Below are 16,677 nucleotides of genomic sequence, written 5' to 3'. Positions count from 1 at the left end.
ATTGAAATGATCAGTATTGTATTCTAAGAAGATGTGGTTGTTTTTGTCAGTCAGCGCTGCCCCAACAAGTAGCACTTACTGAATTCAACAGTCAAGTCAGTGCTCAAGTTAAGGTTACATTTGTGACGTTAGCCACTAGAATTACTTTCTTCACCCCCACCACCCATATCATTGATAGCAGTTGCGGTTGGGGTGATTGATGAAGAAGGAATGGCATTGCTCATCATTTTTGTCCAAATTCCAACCAGGACAACCCCAAAGAGAAGCACTTATGCACAAAGACTTCATCAGTGTCTCTGATTGGAGTGATCCGGGTTAAATAGCTCACACATGATCTCCCCCAAAGAGTCTTGCAGCCACTTCCCTGTTGTGTCTGAATGAAACCACTCCCACTTGTCTACTTTGTTGAGACGGTTTCAATGGTCTTGGTAATTGTTCATATCAGGAACAGACAACGATCCTCTTAAATTCATGAGGTCCTTTAGCATATGGTGAGACGGCAGCTAACTGTGGTGATTGGTTATTAGGGGAGTGTTGCTGCAGCTGATCTGACCTGCTTTTTTTTTGTTTTCTTTTGTTTTCCAACCTATTCCAACCAAAACTAGAGATTAGAATTTTTGTTATTCATTGACACAGCACCAACAAAGAGCATGTACTACTTTCTGAACACAAGTCTGTGCTTCGGTTCAGGAAAGGTTGATGACAAATTCAGCTGCTTTTAAGAAAACTGGTTTTAATTCCATCCAGGACAACCCCAAAGAGAAGCACTTGTACAAAAGGACGTCATCAGTTTTTCTAATTGAAATGATCAGTGATGCATTCTAAGATGTCTTTGTCAGTCAGCACTGCTCCAACAAGTAGCACTTACTGAATTCAACAGCCAAGTCAGTGCTCAAGTTAAGGTAACATTTGTGACTTTCAAATTACTTTCTAACATTTGTGACTTTCAAATTACTTTCTTAACCCCCACCACCCAAAAATTGATAGAACCTCATCTGCTTGCGATTGGCTTTTGAAATCACCAACATTACCCCAACTAATAGCACTTACTGCTCTCAGAATACAAGTCTGTGCTTCAGTTCGGGAAATGTTCATGACAAATTCGCGAATTTAGCTGTTTTAAAGAAATCTATCAAAACTTTAATTCCATCCAGGACAACCCCAAAGAGAAGCACTTATGCACAAAGACTTCATCAGTGTCTCTGATTGGAGTGATCCGAGTTAGATCTGAAGAAAACATGGCTCCAAGAATTAATGTCGTTTTTGTGAATTAACCCTGAAAGGGGAAAAGAGAGCAAAGAGAACAGAAGTCAGATTGAGCTCAAATTTTTACCTCACATGATCTCCTCCAAAGAGTCTTTGCAGCCACTTCCCAGTTGTGTTGCAGTTCCAATGGACTCCCTTTCAGGCTTTTGCCCATCTTATACCTGAATGAAACCACTCCCACAGCTCCCTGTCTGCTTAGTTTGGGCGGTTTCAATGGTCTTGGTAATGGTTTGTAATGAAGAACACATTTAGTCCATCAGGAACAGACAACGATCCTCTTAAATTCATGAGGACCGTTAGCATATGATGAGAGGACTGTTAACTGCAGTGATTAGAGATTAGGGTTGTGTTGTTGTAGCTGATCTGAAGAAATCTATTTAAAATAGCAGATCATCATCTTTTTTTTTTTTACTGAATTTCTGAGCAGGACAACCCCAAAGAAAAGCATTTATGTAGAAAGTTAACAAGCAGCTGTGTTGTGTTAGAAACACCAAACATGTCCAGAAAAGACAAACTGTTCTGTGTATTTCCCTGAAGAGTTGCCAGACTGTGTTCACACCTTGATTACTGCCATCACAGTTCACCTTTTGTGTCTTTCTTTTGTCATCCCTCACAAAATTTTATTTGCTGGCACAGAGGCATGAATAGAAAAATGGCGGGGGGGCTGTGACTTGGTTCCCATCATTCATATTAAAGAGCCGTTCAAGAGACTCTCTTTGATCTCTGTGAACATAAATCTTTACCTCGGTCTTCTGATCCAAAGTCAAACACCTTGTCCTTTGGGCCATGTGGGGTCTGAGTGTGGCCCATTTTAATGTCCTGTTGTCAGTTTAGTGTCTGTTCTTGTCATATTTCATTGCTTCAACATTCATCAGGATGAAGGCAGCATCAAGCAGCAGAGGTCAGTGTTGGCCATGACCTGAGATCAGATCCACCTTCTGTGGAGGAGATCTGAAAAACCTCACTGATTTCTGTAAAATGGACACAGTTTAGTCTGTTCACCTACACACAGCTGCCCAACCACGAAGGGACTCGAACTCTCAGTCTTCTGATCCGAAGTCAGACGCCTTGTCCGTTAGGCCACGTGGTCATTGGGTCAGTCAGCTCTGCCTGGATACAACAGTGGTCAGGGCTGTATGATGTATGTTTATACTGAAACACTGACAGCTCTCCTCCATCTCACTCTTTTACTTTCTCTGGGTTCCAGGCCTCGTAGGCAGCGTGTCAGTCTCATAATCTGACCAACGATCCATGTTGGTCTATGACGTTAACGTGTGTTAAAATCAGAGAGAATTTACACTCATTCAACTCAAATCCAGGAACATCCCAAACATGACTATTAGTCCTGTCTGAGAGTTTCCTCCACTGACAGCAAACATACTGTATATCCATACTGATCACTGTGATCAGGTTTGAATCATCTCTGTGAGAATCCCACATGAAGCTGTCAGTCCTGCTGGATAGGAAGTAAGCTACAGGAAAGTAGATCCCTCGAGCTGGTTCAAACCCGAACCTTCTACTGATGGATGTGCTCCTGTGACGTGTGTTAGCAGAAGCGTGGCACAATCAGCCAGTGTACGGTTCTTTTATGACAGTAACCTGCAGAGTGATGCTGAGGTTGTGAGTTCAAGCCTCAGCTGGTTGAGCTATTTGAAGGAAGGTGGTATCTTCTTACAGCGCAAAAATTCTTTCTTTTTTTGTGGATGATGTCACAGTACTCACAGAATGAAAGTCCTCCTTTGAAGCTGCTTGGAAGAATTTCCAACATCACATGTGATTCAGATGTAAACACAAAGGCTGCCCCACTGTCACCATTCAGAGCAGCTGTGAAGATTATTGGTCATTCATTGATTGATTATTCTGAAGCACAGGAAAGAGTTCTGCTCTCCAACACTCTGATCCCTCAATTACCATCGAGTGCACACTGTTAATGAAGCTCAGGTAGACACAGGTAGATGAATAGTCCTACATTAAAACCGTGGATGGATTTCCCCAACAAGCCTTTTGATAGCAGCTGTAGAAGGTGCTGTGATCAGGTGACGGTCTCCTCTGGAATTGAGGGTTTAAATACCACTCCTGACAGTCTGTGCTGTTACCCAGCTTCTTTGTCTGAGGGCCTTCTGGGAAAGATCTTTGTTGTGCTTTAAGTCCCATCTGTCCTCATTCAACTGATTCCTCAACTAACTGTTAGTACAAACTGTTTGTAAATGACATCTTTGTACATCTGACTGCCAGTTATATTTGGTTGTGTGAAAGTCCAGCCTCTGTTCGGGACAGACCCAGCTCAAGAAGATAAATGTGAAACTTTTCCAGATATCAGGACTCTTTATGGCAGAGATCCTGGGGGAGCTCTGTCACTTCAAGCCCAGCGCTGCCTTACTTTACCTGTGACCTTAATAAATGTTTCAACTGTGAACTGAAGATTTCTCCAACTCATTTTTTGGCTTCCAAGAAAATATCTATTGCCCAACATGGGGCCTGCTAGTGGTAGGTCCATTGTTGTAAAGGAATTTCCCATACTGGGAGTCGAACCCGGGCCGCCTGGGTGAAAACCAGGAATCCTGACCGCTAGATGGTCGATGGATCGAAACCAGACTCTGCTAACAGCTTTTTAGCAACAGCTAGCTGTTCACTATCCAAAGTTTGTTGTATTTCAAGATGACATAGTTACAATAGTAACAATGCCATACTGAAGCTGCACTAGCTGAAGAGGGAACATCTTCAGTCTTGAAAACATACTTCAGTATTAACCTTGCTTGTTTTCAGAAGCCAAGCAGTCCAAGGTGCTGCATTCATTCTGCGGTCTCTTCAAAGGGTGGGTTTGAATCCCATATTTGGCTCCATTTGGTGGAAGCTGTGAATCACAGGATTCAGGGGAAATACATCCATACATACATCTTCACTGAAATAATGACACCTGTGAGACAGCTCAAAGCTGTGTCCAAAGGTTTGGAGGAGTGAATGGCAGAAAGATGTCTTTGAAGCCATTTGGACACATTCAACCTCACAATATTTCATGTGGTTGTGGTTGAAAGACGAGGCAGAATATTGGAAATGTAACTTTCGGTCTAAAAAAAACTGCTCATCGCCCAACGTGGGGCTCGAACCCACGACCCTGAGATTAAGAGTCTCATGCTCTACCGACTGAGCCAGCCGGGCTGCTAGAAAGTCAAAACATCCTCCAACAAAAAATCGCCAAAAATCATTTCAGAATAAAAGCCGGTTTAGATCATTTTATTTGTATCTTTAGCTCAGATGTGGCAAAGCACAACAATGCTGTCGATAAGGATCTTTCCCATTTGGGTTACTTGAAGTGATGGTGGCCACTCATGCAGCACTCCGTTTATAACAGTTTTACATTTAATGAAATACTTCAAGATTGACTCACTCGGCCACACTACCACAGCTTCACTGCAAAAATGACACACATATGACATTATGGGGTTCTGACTTTGTTTTGATGAACCTCATTATTTACACACAGCACTTTCAGGACGATGGTGATTGACCCCGTGACATAAATAAGTTATCATGCACCCGCGGGGTGTACCAGGTAGGAGGTTCACTATCCAAAGTCTGTAGTATTTGAAGATGACATCATTACAGTAGTAGAAACGCCATGCTGAAGCTGCACTAGCTGAAGAGGGAAGATCTTCAGTCTTCCACCGTATTCACACTAGAGATGATTTTGCACCATCATCTTTGGAAGAGTTTGGTTCATATATTTTACAAAAGACTTTGTCAGGAGTGGGATTTGAACCCACGTCTCCATTCAGAGACCAGAATGCCCTTTAGTGCAGGAAGGAGCTAACCTTGAGTCTGGCGCCTTAGACCACTCGGCCATCCTGACATATGGACCTAGCCTCAGGATGGCCTCAGTGTAGTCATCCTACCAAATTACTAACTGAACACAAACATATACGTGATGTCACCCAGCCCACCATGTTCTCTGAATGGACCTGAAGTGTTTGTCTCTGTGCTAGATGAAGACTGAGACTGAGACATGAGACTGCAACACTGTGCAGGGGAAGTCACAAAAGGTTTATGGAAATACTAAAAGCACCAAACTTTTCATTTTCACATTATTAGACTTCTGGATCGCTGGCTCCTCTTCTTCCTATAGTCTGGGAAAAAACTGCTAAAGCTACCACACCATGCAGGGGATGTAGCTCAGTGGGAGAGCGCATGCTTTGCATGTATGAGGCCCAGGGTTCAATCCCCGGCATCTCCACAACTTCTCTTGTTTAAAACTTAGACAATTTTTACGATGAGAGCAGAGGAGGATCTTACGAGTATCTCAACAGAGCCGGGCTTTGTTTGGGTGAGCTGGCTCGACAGTCGAAAGCTCCAACCAGAGATAACGAGTATCACGACGTTATCAACTTGGTTTGTCGACCCAGGCTTTTTACAGGGACCTTTAGATTTTCAGTCCAACATTCTCCCAACTGAGCCATTTCGGGTGTTACTGTTTGTTTCACAGAACGTGTCAGGAGGGACAAGTCACAGGCTCCAGTGGCGCAATCGGTTAGCGCGCGGTACTTATAAGACAGTAACTTGCGGAGTGATGCCGAGGTTGTGAGTTCAAGCCTCACCTGGAGCAGCTGATTGAGCTTTCAGAAGATTGGTGTCTTGTTGCAAAAAGTTGAAGCTCAAAACACAAACGTAGTCATGCCAGAGTTCTGCCGACAGAAGCAACAACAAAACTGGAACTAATTTTCACTGCTATGCAGATGAACCCCACAACCTCTCACATGCTAAGCGAGCGCTCTACTATTTGAGCTAATTCCCCTGGGCTGGCATGCAAGCTAAGCTTTGGAAAAAAAGCCGTGAATAGTTCGAAGGAGGCAGACTGGGTACTCGGCACTAAAACAACATTTGAAATTTGCTTTACTTCCACTGCTAAGGAAAACTGCTGGGAGTTAAAACAAGCAAGGTTAATACTGAAGTATGTTTTCAAGACTGAAGATCTTCCCTCTTCAGCTAGTGCAGCTTCAGTATGGCATTTTTACGATTGCAATGATGTCATCTTCAAATACAACAAACTTTGGATAGTGAACAGCTAGCTGTTGCTAAAGTGCCATTAGCAGAGGATGGTTTCGATCCATCGACCTCTGGGTTATGGGCCCAGCATGCTTCCGCTGCGCCACTCTGCTCATAGGACCCCCAAAGAGAAGTACTTGTACAAAAGGACGTCATCAGTCTTTCTAATTGAAATGATCAGTGATGCATTCTAAGTTGTTTTTGTCAGTCAGCACTGCCCCAACAAGTAGCACTTACTGAATTCAACAGTCAAGTTAGTGCTCAAGTTAAGGTAACATTTGTGACCGTTGTCCTCTGAAGAAAGGAAGGAATGGCATTCCTCATCTTTTTTGTCCAAATTCCAACCAGGACAACCCCAAAGAGAAGCACTTATGCACAAAGACTTCATCAGTGTCTCTGATTGGAGTGATCTGAGTAAGATCTGAAGAAAACATGGCTCCAAGAATTACTGTTGTTTTTGCCATTTAACAATGAAAGGGGAAAAGAGAGCAAAGAGAATAGAAACATTCATGGAGAAAATAGTCATCAATGTCTCATTGAATTGGCTAAGTCACATTAAGCTTCAATTCTGACCTAACTCTGGTGATTAGTGATTAGGGCAGTGTTGTTTCAACTGATCTGAAGAAATCTGTTAAAAATGGGAATCATTTTGTTGAAATTCTAACCAGGACAACCTCAAAGAGAAGCACTTTTGCACAAAGAATTCATCAGCGTTTCTGATTGAGGTGGTCTGAGTTAGATTCTAAGAGTCTAATGGGAAATGGGTAAAGGAAGGAAAACTTCTGAAATCACCAATATTACCCCAACTAATAGCACTTACTGCTCTCACAACACAAGTCTGTGCTTCAGTTGGGGAAATGCTGATGACAAATTAATACATTACACAACTAATCCTGCTAACTAATTTTTCCTCAATATTCCAACCAGGACAACCCCAAAGAGAAGATGTTGTTGAATCATCAATGTCTCTGATTGAAATGATCAGAGTTAGATTTTGAAATTGCTCCCAAACCTCCCGTTGTGTTTTTCAGTCAGTACTGCTCCAACAAGTAGCACTTACTGAATTCAACAGTCAAGTCAGTGCTCAAGTTAAGGTAACATTTGTGACTTTTAGATTACTTTCTTAACTCCCACCACCCCAAAATTAACAGAACTTGCTGTACCCGTGATTGACTTTTGAAATCACCAACATTACCCCAACTAATAGCACTTACTGCTCTCAGAACACAAGTTGGTGCTTCAGTTCGGGAAATATTGATGACTCATTCAGCTGATCTGAAGAAAACTGTTTTTTTTTTTTTAATTCCAACCAGGACAACCCCAAAGAGAAGCACTTATGCACAAAGACTTCATCAGTGTCTCTGATTGGAGTGATCCGGGTTAAATAGCTCACACATGATCTCCCCCAAAGAGTCTTGCAGCCACTTCCCTGTTGTGTCTGAATGAAACCACTCCCACCTGTCTACGTTGTTGAGACGGTTTCAATGGTTCATATCAGGAACAGACAACAATCCTCTTAAATTCATGAGGTCCTTTAGCATATGGTGAGACGGCAGCTAACTGTGGTGGTAAGACATTTATCAAAACTGGTTTTAATTCCATCCAGGACAACCCCAAAGAGAAGCACTTGTACAAAAGGACGTCATCAGTCTTTCTAATTGAAATGATCAGTGATGCATTCTAAGATGTCTTTGTCAGTCAGCACTGCCCCAACAAGTAGCACTTACTGAATTCAACAGTCAAGTCAGTGCTCAAGTTAAGGTAACATTTGTGACTTTCAAATTACTTTCTTAACCCTCACCACCCCAAAATTGATAGAACCTCATCTGCTTGTGATTGGCTTTTGAGATCACCAACATAACCCCAACTAATAGCACTTACTGCTCTCAGAATACAAGTCTGTGCTTCAGTTCGGGAAATGTTCATGACAAATTCGCGAATTTAGCTGTTTTAAAGAAATCTATCAAAACTTTAATTCCATCCAAGACAACCCCAAAGAGAAGCACTTATGCACAAAGACTTCATCAATGCCTCTGATTGGAGTGATCCGAGTTAGATCTGAAGAAAACATGGCTCCAAGAATTAATGTCGTTTTTGTGAATTAACCCTGAAAGGGGAACAGAGAGCAAAGAGAATAGAAGTCAGATTGAGCTCAAATTTTTACCTCACATGATCTCCTCCAAAGAGTCTTTGCAGCCACTTCCCAGTTGTGTTGCAGTTCCAATGGGCTCCCTTTCAGGCTTTTACCTGAATTTATCTTATACCTGAATGAAACCACTCCCACAGCTCCCTGTCTACTTAGTTTGGGCGGTTTCAATGGTCTTGGTAATGGTTTGTAATGAAGAACACATTTAGTCCATCAGGAACAGACAACGATCCTCTTAAATTCATGAGGACCGTTAGCATATGATGAGAGGACCGCTAACTCTGGTGATTAATGTTGCTGCAGCTGATCTGAACAAATCTTTTCAAAATGGCCATCTTTGTTGTTGTTTTTATTCCAACCAAAACTTTTTTCCACCAAATTGTGAAATAAACTCTCTGTCCTGGTTAATCCTTGGACGGAATGAAAAACATTTGAAATCACAAACTTCACCCCAACAAATAGCACTTACTGCTCTGAAAACACAAGTCTGTTCTTCAGTTGCAGAAATGTTGATGACAAATTCATAGATTTAGCTGATCTCAAGAAATCATTAAAAACGGGTCAAATTTCCACCAGAGCAACCTCAAAGAATTAGAATGTTTTTATTGCCATCATACACAACGTATAACAAACTTTAAAGACAACTCTGTGGTACAAAATATAATTATAAAATAAGAAAGATAAAAGATGAAGTAAAAAATAAAATGTATGAATATATTTACAAAAGAAGCCAGTAAGAATATATGTACAGTTGAGAATTAGCATGACTGTAGATAACGGTGGAAATAAATAAAAAAGAATTTACACTCATTCAACTCAAATCCAGGAACATCCCAAACATGACTATTAGTCCTGTCTGAGAGTTTCCTCCACTGACAGCAAACATACTGTATATCCATACTGATCACTGTGATCAGGTTTGAATCATCTCTGTGAGAATCCCACATGAAGCTGTCAGTCCTGCTGGATAGGAAGTAAGCTACAGGAAAGTAGATCCCTCGAGCTGGTTCAAACCTGAACCTTCTACTGCTGGATGTGCTCCTGTGACGTGTGTTAGTAGAAGCATGGCACAATCAGCCAGTGTGCGGTTCTTATATGACAGTAACCTGCAGAGTGATGCTGAGGTTGTGAGTTCAAGCCTCAGCTGGTTGAGCTATTTGAAGAAAGGTGGTATCTTCTTACAGCGCAAAAAATCTTTCTTTTTTTGTGGATGATGTCACAGTACTCACAGAATGAAACTCCTCCTTTGAAGCTGCTTTGAAGAATTTCCAAAATTACATGTGATTCAGATGTAAACACAAAGGCTGCCCCACTGTCACCATTCAGAACAGCTGTGAAGATTATTGGTCATTCGTTGATTGATTATTAATGATCAGCTCAGAACCAAACAGTGTATCTGAAGCACAGGAAAGAGTTCTGCTCTCCAACACTCTGATCCCTCAATTACCATCGAGTGCACACTGTTAATGAAGCTCAGGTAGACACAGGTAGATGAATAGTCCTACATTAAAACCGTGGATGGATTTCCCCAACAAGCCTTTTGATAGTAGCTGTAGAAGGTGCTGTGATCAGGTGACAGTCTCCTCTGGAATTGAGGGTTCAAATACCACTCCTGACAGTCTGTGCTGTTACCCAGCTTCTTTGTCTGAGGGCCTTCTGGGAAAGATCTTTGTTGTGCTTTAAGTCACATCTGTCCTCATTCAACTGATTCCTCAACTAACTGTTAGTCGAAACTGTTTGTAACATATCACATACATCTTCACTGAAATAATGACACCTGTGTCACCTGTGAGAAAGCTCAAAGCTGTGTCCAAAGTTTTGGAGGAGTGAATGGCAGAAAGATGTCTTTGAAGCCATTTGGACACACAACCAGTCAGCGTGCAGCATTCAACCTCACAATATTTCATCTGGTTGTGGTGTGGTTGAAAGACGAGGCAGAATATTGGAAATGTAGGTCAAAACAAGGTCCACCTCTGATGCTGAAACCCGGGATCAAACCAGGGACCTTTAGATCTTCAGTCTAACATCAGTTTTAGATTTAATTAAACAATTCAATGTTGCACTCATTCATGCACTATGCAATGTTGAAAAGGCACATAAAATGGGAATTTGACTGTTTCATAATAAAGGAGTTAGGACTTAAAACACTAAAGCCTGTGTGCTCCCTGTGGCTCCCTCAGATCCAGGACCTTTAAGTCATTGCAGCTAATGGCTCGTTGGTCTAGGGGTATGATTCTCGCTTCGGGTGTGAGAGGTCCCGGGTGTTATATTGCCAATATCTTCCCAAAGTTTGTCTCCTGTGAAAAGCGGTCACCACATTTCCATCTGCTCAACACAGCAACAACCACTTTGTCTTGTCCACAAACTGCAAGCAAAAGCTGGAATACAGGAAGTGATGAGCAGGAACTCCACTGAGAGCAAAGCACTGCTGGGGTTTGAATGCAACATGTCCTGTTTACAAGACAAGACTTATTGATACTAATACATACTAAGCCAGCAGCCTGCCCATTGAGCTAATTCTGCTGTGCTAACATGCTAGCGTGCGCAGCTCACTTGGGAGAGTGTTAGACTGAAGATGTAAAGGCCGCTGGTTTTTGGCATCAGAGGAAAGAAAAGCAGCTTCTGTCAGAAGTGAGATTTGAACCCACACCTCCTGGGGAGACTGCGACCTGAACGCAGCACAATGACTGCCTGATTAGAAGCTGTAGAGTGGACTTTACAGTGGAGAGGAATTTTAGTGTTTCACTGGTAAGATTTAGGTTCCACCGAGATTTGAACTCGGATCGCTGGATTCAGAGTCCAGAGTGCTAACCATTACACCATGGAACCATGAAGACATATGCTCATTATACAAACAAACAAATTTCGAGATCATTCAAGAAGGACTTGAAGAAGCCTAGTCAAGAGTTACACTCATGAACGTGCAAATAAAGATCAGTATATGTATATGTATCTGGGGCTGGGTGATGTCATCACCAGAAATTAAAATGTGTACTAGCATACATACAGGGGAATTAGCTCAAATGGTAGAGCGCTCGCTTAGCATGTGAGAGGTAGTGGGATCGATGCCCACATTCTCCACAAGACTTTAGCTTTTTGGAGATACAGCATACAGGGTGGACTTTGGAGGCTTTTGGTAAACAGAAGCAAGACTGTTATTGTGTTATTGTGTAAATCATCATAATTTTTACTGAATTTCTGAGCAGGACAATCCCAAAGAGAAGCATTTATGTAGAAAGGAATAACTGTAGCTGTCTGAGTTAGAGCCTCAGATATGGCTATGGAAGTGCAACAAATTCAAAGTTTATCTGGACGGACTGTATCCGCTTTCAAAGCTGTTGTCAGATCTTTCTGTTTTAATTACACAACTCCAATACCAGTTAGTCAGCAAAACATGATGAGCCAAGTCCACTGTGACAAATAACAAAGGATTTTCTTTCGCATAAAATAAACTGTCTCATATCAATCAGAAAAACGGCTGACAGTTTGAGATTCAAACCAACGATCTTCTTATTGTGGGACCAGTTCCTCTTACAGCAGGCTGTAAGAGGAACTGGTCATCATGTCTCTGTGGCGCAATCGGTCAGCGTGTTGGGCTGTTAACTGAAAGGATGGTGTTTCGAGCCCACCCAGGGACGATCTTTGTTTAATTCACTGGTATTATAGTTCACACATGGAAGACCGGAGGATTTTTACGTTGATGCTCAGTTATCTCCATCTAGTGGACAGATGGTAGAAGTTGATTCCTGAAAAGAGGAAGTGACTTTTCCTCAGATCAAACTGTTGAAGGAGAACGAGCAGCCTGGTCTTAGACCCAGACCCAGATTTAATCATTTTACTCCTGGAGATACTTTCACAGCGAACAAACTAGAAGACAATCAGTCACCTGCCAAGATAAAAATATATATAATCACACTGTGCATGTGCAAATAAAGATGAGTATATGCATCATAATCATGGACCAGTAAAGTTGGTGACAGATAGAACATCATGTTATGTCATCACATTCTAAATTTTCACGTTTGGCATATTTCATTACCATCTTGGTGGCGCCATGACGAGGTGGCCGAGTGGTTAAGGCGATGGACTGCTAATCCATTGTGCTCTGCACGCGTGGGTTCGAATCCCATTCTCGTCGGTGTTCAGCTTGTTTTTGTCTCTCCATGTTGCTGCCTGCTGTTCCAGGTGGAATTATCCTAGATTTTTGAAGACGTTTGACCTCTCGTCCAAGAGGCGTCATTAGATAGATTGGTGTTTTACCTGTTGCAATATCTTAGAAGCATGAAATGCTTCATGAAATTTTCTTCCCCAAATACAGGACAAACTACAAAAATTCTGTCACCCCTCTTTCTCTTGTCATGATAACAGTGTGAGAGATGTGAATTTTTAGCTTCATTGTGGGACTTTGGAGAAGTGGATGGTGAACAGAACATCCAGCATGGCAGGGGGCCAAGCTGTGGTATGATCTTAAGTTTAGCAGCTACCATCACTTTGAGTTTCCAAAGTGGGGATTGAGCTGAAGATACAAATAAAATAATCAAAATGTGCTTTCTTCTTGAAATGCTTCCATGGTGCAACTGCTCTTGTTCTCTCTTTCATATCATAGCAACATCAACAACTAATAACTAACCAATACCACCAATCACCAATATCCCTTCTCCTCAGCACAGCATGAGCTACAAAACCATTGCTCTTGCTTCAGTTGCCAAGATACTGCAACTCACAACCAGACAGCAAACCTCACACAGCTCCATAGTATAACAGTTGGCACCCCTATTGACTGAAAGGCAACAGATGGGCTCGTGCGGGATTTGAACCTGGGACCTCTTGCACCCCAACCGAGAAGCATACTCCTAGACCAACGAGCCATGTGGGCTGGGGAGGTCATGACAAAAAAGTGGGAGGAGTCTTTCATTCCTTTGATGTCATTAGAACCTTTGTGACATCACAGAATCAGCATCTCCTTTGAAAGAAACTTTGGTAAGAGTCACGATGGTCAGCCACATACGTTGGGGATATTTTCAGATCCAAAATACATCCCTGTACATCAGAGTGGTGCTGCTACGGAGTGTTGCATCAGTGGCCACCATCACTTCAAGTAACCCAAATGGGAAAGATCCTTATTGACAGCATTGTTGCGCTTTGCTACATCTGAACTAAAGATACAAATAAAATCATCTAAATTGGCTTTTATTTTGAAATGTTTGTATGGTGCAACTGCTCTTGTTCTTTCTGCAGCTCAAAGTATCAAGGAGTTGAAACGCAGCATAATGATAAAAATGAACAGTCTGTATTTTTTGGGAATTTTTAGGATAATTTTTTGCAGCTTTAGCAGCCTGGCTAGCTCAGTCGGTAGAGCAAACTTACCCAGCAGAACACTGCCTGGTTATGAGCAGGTTAAAAAGTACTGAGACTTCCACCTGCAGTCTATCCAATGACCACCAGTTGGATGGTCCACTGGTTGACAAAAACAGTCAGGATGGCCGAGCGGTCCAAGGCGCTGTGTTCAGGTCGCAGTCTCCTCTGGAGGCGTGGGTTTGAAAGGGTCATCTCTGCAGTTGTTCTCTGAAACCGTCTGTATCTGTATCGTAGAAGAAGTAAAAACAAATGGGAAAATAACACTCAGTAACATTTATGTTTGTATGTATGTTGTTGTTGCAACATGGAAAGACTAACGCAATTCGCGATTCGAACCCACGCGTGCAGAGCACAACGGATTAGCAGTCCATCGCCTTAATCACTCAGCCTCCTCGTCATGAGGTGGCCGAGTGGTTAAGGCGATGGACTGCTAATCCATTGTGCTCTGCACGCGTGGGTTAGAATCCCATCCTTGTCGGTACATATTTGCCCATCAAAGTGAGTCCACAACACACAAAGACTGCGTGATTACATCGCACACGTGTAGCGTGGACAAATACAGGTTGTTTCCATTTTCCAAGGATGGCGGAGCAACATTTCTACATGTTGATGTGTGTTATATGTTAACATCTAACATTAGGCGCAAGGCACCGCTGGGATTTGAACCCAGGATCTCCTGTTTACAAGACAGGTGCTTTGACCAGCTAAGCCACAGCACCACTCTGAAGTACATGTATATGCAGAGTTATGATTCTTAACAATTTTTGTCACCTGTGAAAAGTGGTCACCAAATTTCCTTCTGCTGAACACAAAATTAAAATGCATTTAAAATGTTCTGAGGGGGAGAAATTTTCAGTCATCAAAAATCTCACACACTACAACATTTAATATCCACACACTCCCTGATGGTCTAGTAGCTAGGATTCAGTGCTCTCACCGCCGCGGCCCGGGTTCGATTCCCGGTCAGGGAAAGTGTTTTTACTGAAAAATACAGGTGATTGAAAAATATCTTTTAACAGATATTGATAACGGTATCGGGGAAAAATTTCATATCGGTGCATCAGTAGTTTGAAGGTTTGAAGTCTTCTGTGTGACAGGCAGAGATACTGTCCACTATATTAACGAGGAGCAGGAAAGAGAAACATCATGTGGTGTGTGACTTCACTTCCTCTGTGGAAAAACAAACAGAGAATTAAGTTCTCTAATGTTTTGGCCTCTTTTTTTAACTCACGTCAAAACTTCACAATGAAGTTACGGTCTAGTACATAATTTGATTAAAATAACAAGTGTCCTGAAAACCACTGTCTTCAGATTTAGCTCCAGGTGGTTCTGACCACACCAGACAACCAGTCTGTCCACCTGCTGTCTGTAGGCAGAGTCATCACTGTGCTGGATGAGGCCGATGAAAAAAATCGGTTCTGTTCTGAATGGTGACAGTGAGGCAGCCTTTGTGTTTACATCTGAATCACATGTGATTTTGGAAATTCTTCAAAGCAGCTTCAAAGGAGGAGTTTCATTCTGTGAGTACTGTGACATCATCCACAAAAAAAGAAAGAATTTTTGCACTGTAAGAAAATACCACCTTTCTTCAAACAGCTCAACCAGCTGCTCTAGCTGAGGCTTGAACTCACAACCTCAGCATCATGCTGCAGGTTACTGTCATATAAGAACTGGTTGTCCCACGCTTCTGCTAACGCACATCACAGGAGCACATCCAGCAGTAGAAGGTTCAGGTTTGAACCAGTTCGAGGGATCTACTTTCCTGTAGCTTACTTCCTATCCAGCAGGACTGACAGCTTCATGTGGGATTCTCACAGAGATGATTCAAACCTGATCACAGTGATCAGTATGGATATACAGTATGTTTGCTGTCAGTGGAGGAAACTCTCAGACAGGACTAATAGTCATGTTTGGGATGTTCCTGGATTTGAGTTGAATGAGTGTAAATTCTCTCTGATTTTAACACACGTTAACGTCATGGACCAACATGGATCGTTGGTCAGATTATGAGACTGAAACGCTGCCTACGAGGCCTGGAACCCAGAGAAAGTAAAAGAGTGAGATGGAGGAGAGCTGTCAGAGTTTCAGTATAAACATACATAAGATAAGATAAGATAAGATAAGATAGACTTTATTAATCCCTTGGGAGGTCTCCGTCAGGGAAATTGTTGTTCCAGCAGGTACAGCACCGACAAGAACAGTAAAAGAAAGCACACAGTTTGAAATATATAAACAACAAATGTACAACCATAAATATTCAGTTTTTTTTAGTGTCCCATCTTCTCCAATCCCTCTTTCTTCCTGCTACTCCTCCCCCTCCCACCTAGTGCAGAGTTATACAGTTTTATTGCTCGGGGGACAAAGGAGTCTTTGAATCTGTTGGTTCTGCACCTGGGGAGAAGCAGTCTGTCACTCAACAGGCTTTTCTGTGCACTGATGACAGGCTGCAGAGGGTGACTGGCGTTGTCCATAATAGCCAGCAGTTTGTTTCTGGATCTCCTCTCTGCAACTGTCACCAGAGAGTCCAGCTTTGTGCCAACCACAGAGCTAGCTCGCCTGATCAGCTTGTCCAACCTGTTTGAGTGCTTTGTGGATGTACTGCCACCCCAACACACCACAGCATAGAAGAGGGCACTGGCAACCACAGACTGGTAAAACATCTGCAGCAGTTTCCTGCAGATGTTAAAAGATCGCAGTCTCCTCAGGAAGTACAGTCTACACTGGCCCCTCTTGTACAGGTGTTCTGAGTTACATGACCAGTCCAGCTTGTTATCCAGCCAAACCCCAAGGTATTTGTAGTTACCTACAACCTCCACCTCATCACCCCTGACCAGCACTGGACGTGGACACGGTCTGGACTTCCCAAA

The 16,677-nt window shown here is 42.4% G+C and overlaps 9 non-coding genes across 9 annotated transcripts; 5 read left to right on the top strand and 4 right to left on the bottom strand.

Annotated features, from left to right (window-relative positions):
- Positions 1–4,352: 4,352 nt before the first annotated feature.
- Positions 4,353–4,425, bottom strand: trnak-cuu (transfer RNA lysine (anticodon CUU)). The gene has a single exon. It is a non-coding gene; the product is annotated as a tRNA-Lys (tRNA).
- Positions 4,426–5,005: 580 nt separating this feature from the next.
- Positions 5,006–5,116, bottom strand: trnal-caa (transfer RNA leucine (anticodon CAA)). Its single transcript has 2 exons — positions 5,079–5,116; positions 5,006–5,051 (listed from the first exon to the last, which is right to left on the bottom strand). It is a non-coding gene; the product is annotated as a tRNA-Leu (tRNA).
- Positions 5,117–5,425: 309 nt separating this feature from the next.
- trnaa-ugc (transfer RNA alanine (anticodon UGC)) lies at positions 5,426–5,497 on the top strand. Its single transcript has one exon. It is a non-coding gene; the product is annotated as a tRNA-Ala (tRNA).
- A 275-nt stretch (positions 5,498–5,772) lies between these two features.
- trnai-uau (transfer RNA isoleucine (anticodon UAU)) lies at positions 5,773–5,866 on the top strand. Its single transcript has 2 exons — positions 5,773–5,810; positions 5,831–5,866. It is a non-coding gene; the product is annotated as a tRNA-Ile (tRNA).
- Positions 5,867–11,209: 5,343 nt separating this feature from the next.
- Positions 11,210–11,281, bottom strand: trnaq-cug (transfer RNA glutamine (anticodon CUG)). Its single transcript has one exon. It is a non-coding gene; the product is annotated as a tRNA-Gln (tRNA).
- Positions 11,282–11,460: 179 nt separating this feature from the next.
- trnaa-agc (transfer RNA alanine (anticodon AGC)) lies at positions 11,461–11,533 on the top strand. Its single transcript has one exon. It is a non-coding gene; the product is annotated as a tRNA-Ala (tRNA).
- A 975-nt stretch (positions 11,534–12,508) lies between these two features.
- On the top strand, positions 12,509–12,590 carry trnas-gcu (transfer RNA serine (anticodon GCU)). The gene has a single exon. It is a non-coding gene; the product is annotated as a tRNA-Ser (tRNA).
- Positions 12,591–14,455: 1,865 nt separating this feature from the next.
- Positions 14,456–14,529, bottom strand: trnat-ugu (transfer RNA threonine (anticodon UGU)). Its single transcript has one exon. It is a non-coding gene; the product is annotated as a tRNA-Thr (tRNA).
- A 180-nt stretch (positions 14,530–14,709) lies between these two features.
- Positions 14,710–14,781, top strand: trnae-cuc (transfer RNA glutamic acid (anticodon CUC)). The gene has a single exon. It is a non-coding gene; the product is annotated as a tRNA-Glu (tRNA).
- Positions 14,782–16,677: the final 1,896 nt, after the last annotated feature.

Source organism: Echeneis naucrates, chromosome 2 (genome assembly GCF_900963305.1).
Source record: "Echeneis naucrates chromosome 2, fEcheNa1.1, whole genome shotgun sequence".
In the NCBI taxonomy this organism is placed as follows: domain Eukaryota; kingdom Metazoa; phylum Chordata; class Actinopteri; order Carangiformes; family Echeneidae; genus Echeneis; species Echeneis naucrates.
This window is presented reverse-complemented; position numbering and strand designations above follow the sequence as displayed.